Source organism: Siphateles boraxobius, unplaced genomic scaffold, assembly GCF_051911475.1.
Source record: "Siphateles boraxobius isolate OS27281-9 unplaced genomic scaffold, OSU_SipBor_1 75, whole genome shotgun sequence".
Taxonomy (NCBI): Eukaryota; Metazoa; Chordata; class Actinopteri; order Cypriniformes; family Leuciscidae; genus Siphateles; species Siphateles boraxobius.
The window spans coordinates 765,001-780,932 of NW_027509203.1; the positions used below are offsets into that span (position 1 = coordinate 765,001).

A 15,932-nucleotide genomic window follows, 5' to 3' on the forward strand; every position below is an offset into this window, starting at 1 on the left:
CTAGAATGATTTACCAGGATTGTAGCATGATTTACCATGATTCATCACATTGCTAGCATGATTTGCCATGGTAAACCATGTAATAGTATTATTTACTATGATTTACCATGTTTCTATCGTGATTTACCATGATTTACTACATTGCTAGCATTGATGTGAAGTGTCAATAGCCATGAAGTGATAAACTGACAAAAAATGATTGTCTTATAATCGTTAACATGGAAAAACAGGTTTGCTTTAATAGTGATGAAAATCAAGTCTGTCAAAATGAAACTGAGACAATAAGTGGTCTTCTACTGCCCTCTGCTGGCCATTATACTTATTAATAAAGTGTTTTCACAGGTATCTTATTTAGACATATGCTTTCACACACACACACACACACACACACACACACACACACACACACACACACAAAGACAAATGTTGTTGTTGATTTTTTCAATGCTATTGGGATGTGTCATTATGAAAATATACTTTAATGGTCTATAAGCATTTCACATAATATCTTTGTAATCTATTAATCCGATTATTCAGCATTTATTCAGAAATATAGGACTACACACACACATTCTGTTGTAGATACAGACATTTGAACTATGTGATGGAAAAAAATGTTTACTGCAAGTCTCCTTCAGGATTCACATTTCTCAATGCGCCACAATAGTCAGTAGCAATACTTCAATAGATGAATTTTGACTAAATGTGAGTGTAAATGTTAAAATACTGATTTTATAAAGTCTAAATAAGAATTATAGAATTATATTAGTTTGTAGCATGACAAAATGACTATTTTAAACAGCAGGGGGCAGTAGAATACCACTTATTGGCTTAATATGCCATTATGTTATAACTTTAACCTTTTTAACTGTTATAGATGCATTATTTCTAATCTTATTTAGAGTCACATGTTCTGACTTGTTTTTAAGAAGATCTGAGCATTCATTGAAGAGATATAGGCTTTCTTGGTAAAGGCTTCATATTGAAGTGACCCTATTATAGCCATCCAAATGAAGAAGTTATAACTTCTCTGATGATTATTTATCTAGAGAGTCCAGAGAATTGTACTGAACTGATTTTGAACATTGTGATATAAATATTATATGATCATAGATGGAACACACCATTTACAGCCAATACAGGCAATTTGCCATAGGAAATACATGGTTTTAAACCTTTTCAACTGTTATAGCGCCACCTATTGTCCGATCTCCATAAATCTTTGCATGCTTGTTAATGATGTTATGTCACATATGCTCAATAATTTTTGTGAAGTTCTGAGTTTTTATTTAGGATTTATAGGCTTTTGAGTGTGTTTTGACACGCCCCTTCTTCTAAATGACCCTGTTACAATGAATCAAAGGGCAAAGTTCAACTTTTTTTCAATAATTATTGATCTAGAGAGTCCAGAGAATTGTCCTAGACTGGTCTGGTTCCGATCGGGCGAAAAACCAGGGACTAGTTCGCAAAAGTAGGTTTTTAACATATTCGTGAATATTTAATGAACGATTTGATTGACAGCAATGGTTCTAGAGGCAAAGTTGTTCATCATGAGGAGATCTATCAAATGATATGCATTTTGTGGGGATATGTGCAACACCACGTGATTACAGAGCCGTAAAACTCGTTAGCGCCAACTAGTGGCCGATTTCTTTCAAAACTCTTACAGACCTCTTGGGCCATGAGTCGAACATGCCCATTGAGTTTCGTTCCGATTGGCCTCCGTTAACCTCGTCTCACAGGTGCTCAAACTTCATTGGCCGATGGCGGCCATGTTTTTTGAGATACGCCAATATCCTTTTACACATACATGGGGCCTTGGACCAAGACACTGCATACCAATTTTCAGGTCAATCGGACTAACGGTCAGGTGGCCACACCCCCTTTTATGTTTTTTTAATGTTATAGCGCCACCTAGTGTTAGATCGACGCGGTTTTTTTACCGTGACCCCAGACTGTCCTCATACACATGTGTGTCAAGTTTGGTGAAGATATATCATTTACTTCTCGAGTTATAGCCATTTTAGTAAAATAGGCTCCTCCCACAACGTTCATTTTGCGCCCCCTAGCAACCGGAAATCGAAAATTCAACTTTTTTTCAATGATTATTGATATTCAGACTCCAGAGAACATTTCTACACTGGTTTGGTTCCGATCGGGCAAAAAACCAGGGACTAGTTCGCAAAAGTCGTTTTTTAACAAAATTCAAAATGGCGGAAAATCTATCATGGCGGAAATGAAATCGGAGATATACGTTTTTTAAGTTAAGAGTCCAGCTTTCCAATGATATAAGACACTTGAGTCTACGCCTTACGGTTTAGGAGTTATGAGCAGTTACGCGCAATTGATTGCTGTAGCGCCACCTATAGGCCAATCGGGGTCATACTCTCTGAACCTCTCCTCGATTTTTGTACTACCATCTGACAAAGTTTCAGAGCTCCAGCACTTACGGTTTGGGCTGCACGATGCGTTTTAGGGGAAAATAATAATAATAATAATAATTAAAGCTGCAAGCAGCATTTAGCGGTGTTCAAGCAGTTAAGGCCTTTCAGGCCGTTAAGCACAAAAGCATCAAAAGACATTAAGTTTTATGTAGCAAGCATGATTTACCATGATATGCTACATTTCAGTGTGATTTTTCATGATTTACCATGTTCCAGTATCATTTACCATGAATCTTACATGATTTTCCATAGTTTACCTTGATATACCATGTTATATGATGATTTACCATGATATAGCACATTCTAGAATAATTTACCAGGATTCTAGCATGATTTACCTTTTTTACTATGATTTACCATGTTTCTGGCGTTATTTACCATGATTTACCACGTTGATAGCAATTATATGAAGCATAAGAACAATTGAAGTGATAAACTCTGACAAAATATGAATGTGTTATAATAGTAATTGTTATTTAAGTGATTTTATAGTGTCTATATACAAAAAAAGACAATTAATAAGAAGAGTGGCCAGCAGAGGGCAGTAGAAGACCACTTATTGGCTCACTTTCATTTTCAACTACTTTGTTTCTCCAGTATTCTCCAGTGAAGCAAACCATTTTTTTCATGTTAACTCCATAATGCATGCTTACACACACACACACACACACACACACACACACACACACACACACACACACACACACACACACACACACACACACACACACACACACACACACTTTTGGGGTATGTTATTGTGAAAATCTGTTTTAATGGTATATGAGCATTTCACATATTTCTTTGCAATGTAATAATATAAAACTAATTAAAGAAAATGCTTTAAGCATTTGTTTGTTAGCCAATGCTGAAAGCTGATAAAAAAAGATTAAAAATGTCTAATGCTGCTGCTCCATCTAGTGGACAACAGTGCTATTACAGCCTACTTATACAATAGGCCATGTTTTTCATATAATTTAATCTACACACGCTCATTCTGATGTAGATAGAGACATTTGGAACTTCAGGAGCCAATGTGACTCAATTGTCACTTCAATAGACGATTTTTGACTAAATGTTATTGTAAATGTTAAAATAGTGAATTTATAAAGTCTAAATATTAATTATAGTTGAGTAGTGTGACAAAATTACTTTTTTTAAACAGCAGGGGGCAGTAAAATACCACTTATTGGCTGTTAGCCTTTTTTCAAGCCGTTTTATCTGTTCTTGACCTTTTTTTAAGAAGCTATGAGCATTTATTGAAAAGATATTGGCTTTCGGTCAAGGCTACATATTGAAGTGACCCTATTATAGTCATCCAAATGAAGAAGTTATACATTTTCCTATAATTATTGTTGTAGAGAGTACAGAGCAATAGATGCATTTTGACAAAATGTGATTGTAAATGTTAAAATAATGATTTAATAAAGTCTAAATATCAATTATATATAAAAATATTAGAGAGTAGTATGATGAAATGACAGCAGGGTGCAGTAAAATACCACTTATTGGCTGTTATAGCCATCCAAGCTGTTATAGCTGTTATAGCCATCGATTTACACTCTATTATAGCCATCCAAATGAAGTAATTATACCTTTTCTGATAATTATTGATCTAGAGAGTCCAGATAATTGTACTGCACTGGTTTTAAACATTAAGATATGAAAATTATACGATCATAGATGGAAAAGACCATTTACAGCCAATACAGGCAATTTACCATAGGAAATACATGGGTTTAAAGCTTTTCAACAGTTATAGCGCCACCTATTGTCCAATCTCCATGAAACGTTGCATGCTTCTTCACCATGGTATGACACATATGCTCATCAATTTTTGTGAAGTTCTGAGTTTTTATTTATGATTTATAGGCTTTTGGTTGCATTTTGTCACGCCCATTTTCTAAATAACCCTTTAATACCATAAGAAAAATAAAAAAGTTCAACTTTGTTTCGATAATTATTGATCTAGAGAGTCCAGAGAATTGTCCTAGACTGGTCTGATTCCGATCGGGCAAAAAACCAGGGACTAGTTCGCAAAAGTAGGTTTTTAACATATTCGTGAATATTTAATGAACGGTTTGATTGAGAGCAATGGTTCTAGAGGCAAAGTTGTTCATCATGAGGAGATCTATCAAATGATATGCATTTTGTGGGGATGTGTGCAACACCACGTGATTACAGAGCCGTAAAACTCGTTAGCGCCAACTAGTGGCCGATTTCTTTCAAAACTCTTACAGACCTCTTGGGCCATGAGTCGAACATGCCCATAGAGTTTCGTTCCGATCGGCCTCCGTTAACCTCGTCTCACAGGTGCTCAAACTTCATTGGCCGATGGCGGCCATGTTTTTTTAGATACGCCAATATCCTTTTACACATACATGGCACCTTGGACCAAGACACTGCATACCAATTTTCAAGTCAATCGGACTAACGGTCAGGTGGCCACACCCCCTTTTATGTTTTTTTAATGTTATAGCGCCACCTAGTGTTAGATCGACGCGGTTTTTTTACTGTGACCTCAGATTGAGCTCATACATATGTGTACCAAGTTTGGTGAAAATATTTCGTTTCGTTCACGAGTTATACCCATTTTAGTAAAATTAGCTCCGCCTCCTTCGAACGTTTGGGAACCCCCTAGCGACCGTGAATCGAAATTTCAACGTTTTTTCGATAATTATTGATATTCAGTGTCCAGAGAATCTTTCTGCACTGGTTTGGTTCCAATCGGACGAAAAACCAGGGACTAGTTTGCAAAAGTAGGTTTTAGACAAAACCGGAAATAGCGAAAAAATTTGCATACCGGAAATGAAATCCTTGAGGCCTTTTTTGTTCGGCTTGAGCCAAGGATTCCAATGATATAAGACACTTGAGGCTGCGACAAAGGGATATTGAGATTTAAGCAAAAGAGTGCATTTTTTTTGTTTTTTGCGCTATAGCGCCACCTATGGGCCAATCGGCCTCATACTTTGATAACCTCTCCTCGATTTTTGTACTACCTTATGCCAAAGTTTCAAGTCTCTAGCACTTACGGTTTGGGCTGCACGATGCGTTTTAGGGGAAAATAATAATAATAATTAAAGCTGCAAGCAGCATTTAGCGGTGTTCAAGCAGTTAAGGCCTTTCAGGCCGTTAAGCACAAAAGCATCAAAAGACATTAAGTTTTATGTAGCAAGCATGATTTACCATGATATACTACATTTCAGTGTGATTTTTCATGATTTACCATGTTCCAGTATGATTTACCATGAATCTTACATGATTTTCCATAGTTTACCTTGATATACCATGTTATATGATGATTTACCATGATATAGCACATTCTAGAATAATTTACCAGGATTCTAGCATGATTTACCTTTTTTACTATGATTTACCATGTTTCTGGCGTTATTTACCATGATTTACCATGTTGATAGCAATTATATGAAGCATAAGAACAATTGAAGTGATAAACTCTGACAAAATATGAATGTGTTATAATAGTAATTGTTATTTAAGTGATTTTATAGTGTCTATATACAAAAAAAGACAATTAATAAGAAGAGTGGCCAGCAGAGGGCAGTAGAAGACCACTTATTGGCTCACTTTCATTTTCAACTACTTTGTTTCTCCAGTATTCTCCAGTGAAGCAAACCATTTTTTTCATGTTAACTCCATAATGCATGCTTACACACACACACACACACACACACACACACACACACACACACACACACACACACACACACACACACGTGTGGGATATGTTATTTTTGAAATCTCTTTTAATGGTCTATAAGCATTTCACATATTTCTTTGTGATGTAATAATATACAACTAATTTAAAAAAATAGCTTTAAGCATTTGTTTGTAAGTAAATGCTGAAAGCTGATAAAAAGATTAAACATGTCTAATACAGCTGCTCCCTCTAGTGGACAACAGTGGTATTACAGCCTATATAGAGTTGAAATGAATTAATGGAAATTTGGTTTTTCACTTATATCTCGGGAACGAGAAAGTGAAAAAATCTGAAACTCAGAACTTAGATAGTGTCCGAGGAGTACTGTTGAACGAGACCATCCCGGTGTTGGTGGCCGATCGGAGCCGGGAGTTTTGCCCGTTCAAAGGCATATCTTTTGGGGCTTATATCTCGGAAATGCCCAGGCCAAATCGCACCAAACTCGAATCGAAGCTAGGTGAGGACGAGCCCTTTTCAACGAGCTATACCACAAGAATTTAGGTGGTCTAGGTCGGGAGTTACAGCCGTTCAAATTCGGGGGTCTCTCGAATTAGCGATCCGCGGGGGGGCGCTCCCGAGGCCCGCGACGATAGATTTCGATCAAGGCCCAATAGAGGACTTTACCATCCAAATTTGAGCGCGCAGGGAGTTTCCGTTTTCGAGTTATGAGTGAATTTGTACTGGGAGGGCGTGGCCTAACGTTATACTTTCGTTTTCAGCCTTCCTGTGACACAATTGTGAATAATACATGAATTTTAACAAAATGTGATTGTAAATGTTAAAATAATGATTTTATAAAGTCTAAATATGAATTATATATAACAATATTAGAGAGTAGTATGATGAAATGACAGCAGGGGGCAGTAAAATACCATTAATTAGCTGTTATAGTCATCAAAGCTGTTACAGCTGTTATAACCATCCAACTTACACCCTATTTACATCCTATTATATAGCCATCCAAATGAAGAAGTTATACCTTTTCTGACAATTATTCATCTAGAGAGTCCAGAGAATTGTACTGCACTGGTTTTAAACAGGCAATTTACCATAGGAAATACATGGTTTTAAAGCTTTTTAACAGTTATAGCGCCACCTATGATCCGATCTCCATGAAACTTTGCATGCTTCTTCACCATGTTATGACACATATGCTCATCAATTTTTGTGAAGTTCTGATTTTTTATTTATGATTTATAGGCTTTTGAGTGTATTTTGACACGCCCCTTTTATAAATGACCCTGTTATAGTGAAACAAAGGGCAAAGTTCAACTTTTTTTTGATAATTATTGATCTAGAGAGTCCACAGATTTGTCCTAGACTGGTCTGGTTCTGATCGGGTGAAAAACCTAGGACTAGTTCGCAAAAGTAGGTTTTTAACATATTCGTGAATATTTAATGAACGATTTGATTGACAGCAATGGTTCAAGAGGCAAAGTTGTTCAGCATGAGGAGATCTATCAAATGATATGCATATTGTGGGGATGTGCGCAATACCACGTGATTACAGAGCCGTAAAACTCGTTAGCGCCAACTAGTGGCCGATTTCTTTCAAAACTCTTACAGACCTCTTGAGCCATGAGTTGAACATGCCCAACGAGTTTCATGCTGATCGACCTCCGTTAACCTTGTCTAATAGGTGCGCAAATTCATTGGCCGATGGCGGCCATGTTTTTTGAGATACGCCAATGTCCTTATATACATACATGGGGCTTTGGACCAAGACACTGCATACCAATTTTCAAGTCAATCGGACTAACGGTCAGGTGGACAGAGCTCTTTTTATGTTTTTTTCACATTATAGCGCCACCTAGTGTTTGATCGTCGCGATTTTTTTACTGTGACCTCAGAATCAACTCATTCACATGTGTACCGAGTTTGGTGAAGCTATCTCATTTACTTCTTGAGTTATAGCCATTTTAGTAAAATAGGCTCCGCCCACAACGTTCATTTTGCGCCCCCTAGCGACCGTGAATCAAAATTTCAACTTTTTTTTGATAATTATTGATATTCAGACTCCAGAGAACATTTTGGCACTGGTTTGGTTCCGATCGGGCGAAAAACCAGGGACTAGTTCGCAAAAGTAGTTTTTCAACAAAATTCAAAATGGCGGAAAATCTATCATGGCGGAAATGAAATCGGAGATATACATTTTGTTTGTCAGGAGTCCAGCTTTCCAATGATATAAGACACTTGAGTGTACGACATACGGTCTAGGAGTTATGAGCAGTTTCACGCAATTGATCGCTGTAGCGCCACCTATTGGCCAATCGGGGTCATATTCTCTGAACCTCTCCTCGATTTTTGTACTACCATCTGACAAAGTTTCAGCTCTCTAGCCCTTACAGTTTGGGCTGCACGATGCGTTTTACGGCAGAAGAATAATAATAATAATAATAATAATAATAATAATAAAAATCAGTACAATTACAATAGGTTTTCAGCACTTCGTGCTTGAACACCTAATAATAAAAATCAGTACAATTACAATAGGTTTTCAGCACTTCGTGCTTGAACACCTAATAATAATAATAATAATAAAAATCAGTACAATTACAATAGGTTTTCAGCACTTCGTGCTTGAACACCTAATTAACAGGTAAGGTTCATTAGTTAACATGAACTAATAATGAACAATACTTCTTCAGCATTACTAATACATTATTGAAATCAAAGGTTGTATTTGTTAACATTAGTTAATGCTCTGTGAACTAACATGAACAGCTGGATTTTTATTAACTAACATTAACAAAGATAAATAAATACTGTAACATATGTATTGCTCATTGTTAGATCATGTTGGTTAATACATTTACTAATGTTAACTAATGAACCTTATTGTAAAGTGTTACCAATTAACATTTAAAAACAGATTTTGTGTGTTTAAAAGTTTTGTACTATATAAGTTTCGTTAGATGTTTGTTTTTATTCAACACAAGATGGTTTTGTTACTATTTTAAGAGCACATTTGATGTCTGTCAGCTTATTACAGCATATAATGTTCCTCAATATTCAGGTAACAGTAGAGAGTGTGTGTAGAGAGTGTGTGTAGAGAGTGTGTGTAGACACTGTGTGTAGTTAGTGTGTGTAGAGAGTGTGTGTAGACACTGTGTGTAGACACTGTGTGTAGTTAGTGTGTAGAGAGTGTGTGTAGAGAGTGTGTGTAGAGAGTGTGTGTAGTTAGTGTGTAGAGAGTGTGTGTAGACACTGTGTGTAGTTAGTGTGTAGAGAGTGTGTGTAGAGAGTGTGTGTAGTTAGTGTGTAGAGAGTGTGTGTAGAGAGTGTGTGTAGAGAGTGTGTGTAGACACTGTGTGTAGTTAGTGTGTAGAGAGTGTGTGTAGAGAGTGTGTGTAGAGAGTGTGTGTAGAGAGTGTGTGTAGACACTGTGTGTAGTTAGTGTGTAGAGAGTGTGTGTAGAGAGTGTGTGTAGAGAGTGTGTGTAGACACTGTGTGTAGTTAGTGTGTAGAGAGTGTGTGTAGAGAGTGTGTGTAGAGAGTGTGTGTAGTTAGTGTGTAGAGAGTGTGTGTAGAGAGTGTGTGTAGTTAGTGTGTAGAGAGTGTGTGTAGTTAGTGTGTAGAGAGTGTGTGTAGAGAGTGTGTGTAGAGAGTGTGTGTAGTTAGTGTGTAGAGAGTGTGTGTAGAGAGTGTGTGTAGAGAGTGTGTGTAGACACTGTGTGTAGTTAGTGTGTAGAGAGTGTGTGTAGAGAGTGTGTGTAGACACTGTGTGTAGAGAGTGTGTGTAGAGAGTGTGTGTAGAGAGTGTGTGTAGACACTGTGTGTAGTTAGTGTGTAGAGAGTGTGTGTAGAGAGTGTGTGTAGACACTGTGTGTAGAGAGTGTGTGTAGAGAGTGTGTGTAGAGAGTGTGTAGTTAGTGTGTAGAGAGTGTGTTGAGAGTGTGTGTAGAGAGTGTGTGTAGACACTGTGTGTAGAGAGTGTGTGTAGAGAGTGTGTAGAGAGTGTGTGTAGAGAGTGTGTGTAGTTAGTATGTAGTTAGTGTGTAGAGAGTGTGTGTAGAGAGTGTGTGTAGAGAGTGTGTGTAGTTAGTGTGTGTAGAGAGTGTGTGTAGAGAGTGTGTGTAGAGAGTGTGTGTAGAGAGTGTGTGTAGAGAGTGTGTGTAGTTAGTGTGTAGTTAGTGTGTAGAGAGTGTGTGTAGAGAGTGTGTGTAGAGAGTGTGTGTAGACACTGTGTGTAGAGAGTGTGTGTAGACACTGTGTGTAGAGAGTGTGTGTAGACACTGTGTGTAGAGAGTGTGTGTAGAGAGTGTGTGTAGAGAGTGTGTGTAGAGAGTGTGTGTAGTTAGTGTGTGTAGAGAGTGTGTGTAGAGAGTGTGTGTAGTTAGTGTGTAGTTAGTGTGTAGAGAGTGTGTGTAGAGAGTGTGTGTAGAGAGTGTGTGTAGACACTGTGTGTAGAGAGTGTGTGTAGACACTGTGTGTAGAGAGTGTGTGTAGAGAGTGTGTGTAGAGAGTGTGTGTAGAGAGTGTGTGTAGTTAGTGTGTAGAGAGTGTGTGTAGAGTGTGTGTAGAGAGTGTGTGTAGAGAGTGTGTGTAGACACTGTGTGTAGAGAGTGTGTGTAGAGAGTGTGTGTAGAGAGTGTGTGTAGAGAGTGTGTGTAGACACTGTGTGTAGAGAGTGTGTGTAGAGAGTGTGTGTAGTTAGTGTGTAGTTAGTGTGTAGAGAGTGTGTGTAGAGAGTGTGTGTAGTTAGTGTGTGTAGAGAGTGTGTGTAGAGAGTGTGTGTAGAGAGTGTGTGTAGTTAGTGTGTGTAGAGAGTGTGTGTAGAGAGTGTGTGTAGTTAGTGTGTGTAGAGAGTGTGTGTAGAGAGTGTGTGTAGAGAGTGTGTGTAGTGTGTTCAGATTTAGTGAGGAGGAAGTGCAGCTCAGCTATTTTCAGTCTTTTCAACATTACATTTGACTTCCGGTGTGAAATAACAGATGAGATAGAGGTGTGTGTGTGTGTGTGTGTGTGTGTGTGTGTGTGTGTGTGTGTGTGTGTGTGTGTGTGTGTGTGTGTGTGTGTGTGTGTGTGTGTGTGTGTGTGTGTGTGTGTGTGTGTGTGTGTGTGTGTGTGTGTGTGTGTGTGTTTCTGAGAGTCAGTGACTAGAGCGGATGTCTGATAACGAAACTCTTCTTATCGCCACAGAGAACATAACGCCAGAGTTGACAATTACAGCTGATCACATCACTCTTATTATGCTGATGATGCTGATATTTTGCTGATGCCGATGCTTCGTACACACATACACACACACACACACACACACACACACACACACACACACACACACACACACACACACACACACACAGACACACTCACACACACACACACACACACAGACACACACACACACACACACACACACACACACACACACACACACACACACACACACACACACACACACACACACACACACACACACACACACACGTGGCAGCCCTATGAACCGTAGGGGAAATGATGAAATTTGGCACACTTGTAGAGATGCTCATGAAAATTAATTGGACCAATTTTTTAGTCTCTAGGACCAACTAATGATGTAGTACTCCAGACCGGTTTCTGCTTTCTCGGACTGGTTCCTTCAAAGACTCGGTCTTGACTCGGTCTCGGACCACAGTGGGAGGAGAAGGACTCGTAATTTCAGACCGAGTCCACAAGATTTTTTTTCCAACACATTTTTTTATGTTCATATAAAAAACCGCGCAACTCTAGAGCTGGGTAATGTTAGGAATTTCACAATTCGATTCGATTCTTGAGGCTTCGATTCGATATTGATTTATTAGCTTCGATATCGATTCAATAATTAGTAAATACACAAGTAATTAAGTACCTGAGTATATTTTTAAATAATGTGTGCAGTATTAACAATGTTTAAGAACAAATTGACCCCAGGATGTTTCCTGTCATGGTTTATTTAGCAGAACAAACTGTACAATATTGTACATGTGTTGAATACAAACCACAACTGTAACAAACAGGTGCTTTATTAACACACCTCTAGAGTGCGTGTAACTGTAATAGAAAGTATATTTCTTTCTTCCTATACATTCAAGTTATAAAAGCAATGTAAACAGAAACACAAAATGTGCATACTCATAAATAAAAGCGCTTTGTGAGGCACACGCGCACACATTCGCACACACACACGCGCACACATTCGCACACACACACGCGCACACATTCGCACACACACGCAAGGACTCTCGCTCTCTTCCTCTCTGCCGTGCGCGCGCTACGCGGTTTGGAGCTCGCAAGCTCTAGATTTCGGGAGATTTGAACTAATTTGCGGACATCAGGGAGCCGCTATCAATATGCGGGAGACTCCCGGAGACTTATTGTTGTTCTTATTATCATTTAGGGGGGCTTAGGAACATGTCGGGGTAGCTTCAGCCCCCCTAAAATAGGCCTAATGACGTCCCTGGTTGGCGGTGCAGACTTGAACGGAGTGCAGCTGCTGTCCGTCATCTTGCTGTTTTGGTAAAGCGCTTGTACAACGCTGTACGCTCTCACTAGAATATTGCCCACAGCGCCGCCACTGGCCGGTGGGCTGAATCGATTCATAGGATTTGATGAATCGATATTGAATTGGGAAACAAATAATTGCAATGCATTGATGAATCGATATTTTTCCCAGCCCTACACAACACATAACAACAAAAATAATAAAATGTAATGTTGATGGGCATTATTTGAGAATGACATCCCATGGTGCAATGCAAAGATAGAGCCACCAGAGCCGTCAGTGTCTTCAGTTGCTGCCTGGTGTGAGCAACAAGAGTCAGTAAAAGAGTCAGTATCGTCATTAACTGCATTACACAGTGCAATTGTGTTTATGTAATGTTTGTGTGTGTTCTGGGGGAATAAAGTTTTAAAAGATACTGAATTCGAGTGTATTGTCAAAATATTTAAAATTGGGAAATATTGGAAAATGTTTTAAAGTAGCTAAGCCTACTAATTTAGACATGCCACTAGAATTTTTTTAACTATGATTAAACTATGATAAAAAAAGTCAGGGTGGTGTTGATGACAGAGCAGCACTGTTGAAGCATTTTAGAAAAATAGCCAGAAGATGATGCATGTGGTAGGGATTTTTTTAATGATAGTAAAAGCATAGTCCATATTAAGACGTTAAGACTGCTCCTCTAAACAATTCCCAATCTAGCTTAGTCTGTAGGCCTAACTGTTGATTATTAACTGGGGTGATATTAAATCATGAATATCAAAAATGACATGTCGAGACAAAATCTCGACTCGGACTTGCTTCCTCAAAGACTCGGTCTTGACTGGGACTCGACTGTTTTTGAAAAACAACGGACTCGGTCTCGACTCGGACTCGACCCCTCAAAGACTCGGTCTCGACTCGGACTCGACCATTCAAAGACTCGGTCTCGACTCGGACTCGACCCCTCAAAGACTCGGTCTCGACTCGGACTCGACCATTCAAAGACTCGGTCTCGACTCGGACTCGACTGTATTTGAAAAACAACGGACGCGGTCTCGACTTGGACTCGACCCCTCAAAGACTCGGTCTCGACTCGGACTCGGCATATGCGGTCTCGTCCCCATCACTACGACCAACTCTATAGCGCCACCACCAGTTCAAAATTTCAACATTGAAATGGTTATAACTTTTGAACCCTTTGATCTAAAAAAAATCTTAGTACACCTGATTACACTCATTATGGTGATTGCAATCAATATCTTACATTAAGACTATTACAGTAGTGGCCATTTTGAAAATTACTGTATTCAGTTTTTTTGCTACTCCTCCTTCAAATTTTGTCCAAACATTTGCTCAAATGATCTTTGGACTGAGCCGCACAGAAATGACTGAACAGAATTTCATGACATAAAGTTATGATGTTGCAAACTTAACGAGGTCGATCCAAAATTGGCTCAGAGGCTGTATCTAGGCCAAAGTTTGATCAATCGAAACGAAAATTGGTAAGCTTTATCGGAAGCATGATCTGAGGGTCCATGCCAAAGTTCGGAACAGCGCCACCTACAGGTCATTAGATATGAAAAATTGCTTTTGAACAGTTTGTCAGAAAATCATAAACGTGGTATCTTTGGATTCCTTGTGTCATGTCGAATCCGTTTGCCAGGATTGCATGTACCACGTGTCCGCCATTTTGAATTTTGTAATTTGCCATATCTTTTAAACTATTTGACATATCTTCTAGGGCTGTGAATCTTTGGGTAGACAGCGAATCGATTCGATTCACGATTCATAGGTTTTCGATTCAAGAACGATTTTTGCAAATTCAGAAAGATTCGATTCAATGCGATTCACATTAAAATTCGATGCGATTCGATTAATTCGATTCGATTGTTCATTTTTTATATGCATTCATAGGATTATTTAAATGCTTCCCCCAATGGGTCTTAGTCAGGGTGTGAATTACACAGTGGTCTTCGTGGGGTCAGAGAGTGGGGACAAAAAAAAAACAATGACATTTTGTCTATTGTTAATGTTAGTTCATGTTAGTTTTTAATGAATCTATTATTATAAAAAATCGTTCAAAAGCCTATAAATTAGTATTTGTAGAAATGTAAGCCAAGATTTAAAAAGGCTTTAAAAGTATTGGTAGTTCATCATGCTAACTATTTTGTAGGATAGTGTTAATGGATACACAACCTTATAGTGTTCCTGGTAAATTAAACATCCTTCCATTGTGAGACTAAAAATACCATGAACTTTCCCAACTAAACCTTAACTAACTTTTCCTCTTGGAACAGTAAGTATTATACTGAACATTTTTTCTTATGATTCTGAAAAAAAACGTGCCGGGTGTCTACTTGTGCTATAGTAACAATTACGAGTGCAACTTTAATGCACATCTGATTGATGGATAAACCACGCGCTCTTATTTCAGTGTAATTAATATTGTAGTTCAACAGTTTCCTTCGTACATTCAGTTTAACGACATTAAGTTGAATTTCATTCATCATGCATCGGAAGCGTCTGCATTTTAGACACATATTCTGCGTTTGCTCTTTCCATAATAAATGCGCACCCTTGAATAAGTGGGGTTTTACTTCAACTGCTCAGGACGGGTATGACCCATTTCCGTAAAACTTCAGTATCTTAACTTTAAAGAAAATAACGGCGACATTTCCATGCAACGAACGCGTTGTTTCATAGCAGTGCCCGCGCAATGACATGGCAGCTTTAACAATGGCATGAGCGGTTTGACTTGCTTTCTCGATAGAGATCTGTCATCTGCTCATGTGAACATCATTGGCTGGATTCATCATTGGATTCTTAGCATTTTAAATCGAATATTGACCTAAATAAACGATTCACGATTCAAAATACATGTTTCAAGATTGATGCATATGCATCGTCAGGATTTGTAATGGATGCATCGAGAAAACGAAATACTCTTTTCTCTCTCTATCTGCTTCCCTTGGGAACTATCTTTAGGAAACATAACGTTTCTTTTCATTGCTACGCTGATGATATGCAAATCCATCTGCCTATGACCTCTGATAATGAGCATGCTCTTAGTTGCTTATCTGCGTGTCTGGACGACGTAAAATCATGGCTCTCAAATAACTTCCTGTTTCTAAATTCAGATAAAACGGAAGCCATTGTGTTTAGCCCCTCCGAGACTAGTAGACAAAACTCACAAAATTTGGAATTCTTAAATTTGAGTACCTCATCCCAAGTGCGTAATTTAGGTGTGGTGATCGACAATAGTCTGAAATTTGACAGGCAAATTGCCTATGTAGTGGGCTCTAGCTTCTTTTACTTATGCTCTCTT

At 38.4% G+C, this 15,932-nt stretch overlaps 1 protein-coding gene across 1 annotated transcript in view; it reads left to right on the plus strand.

Moving 5' to 3' along the window:
- il17rb (interleukin 17 receptor B) overlaps window positions 1-15,932 on the plus strand; it is a 46,369-nt gene that overhangs the window by 1,287 nt on the left and 29,150 nt on the right. The gene's annotated exons all lie outside the window — the stretch shown is intronic.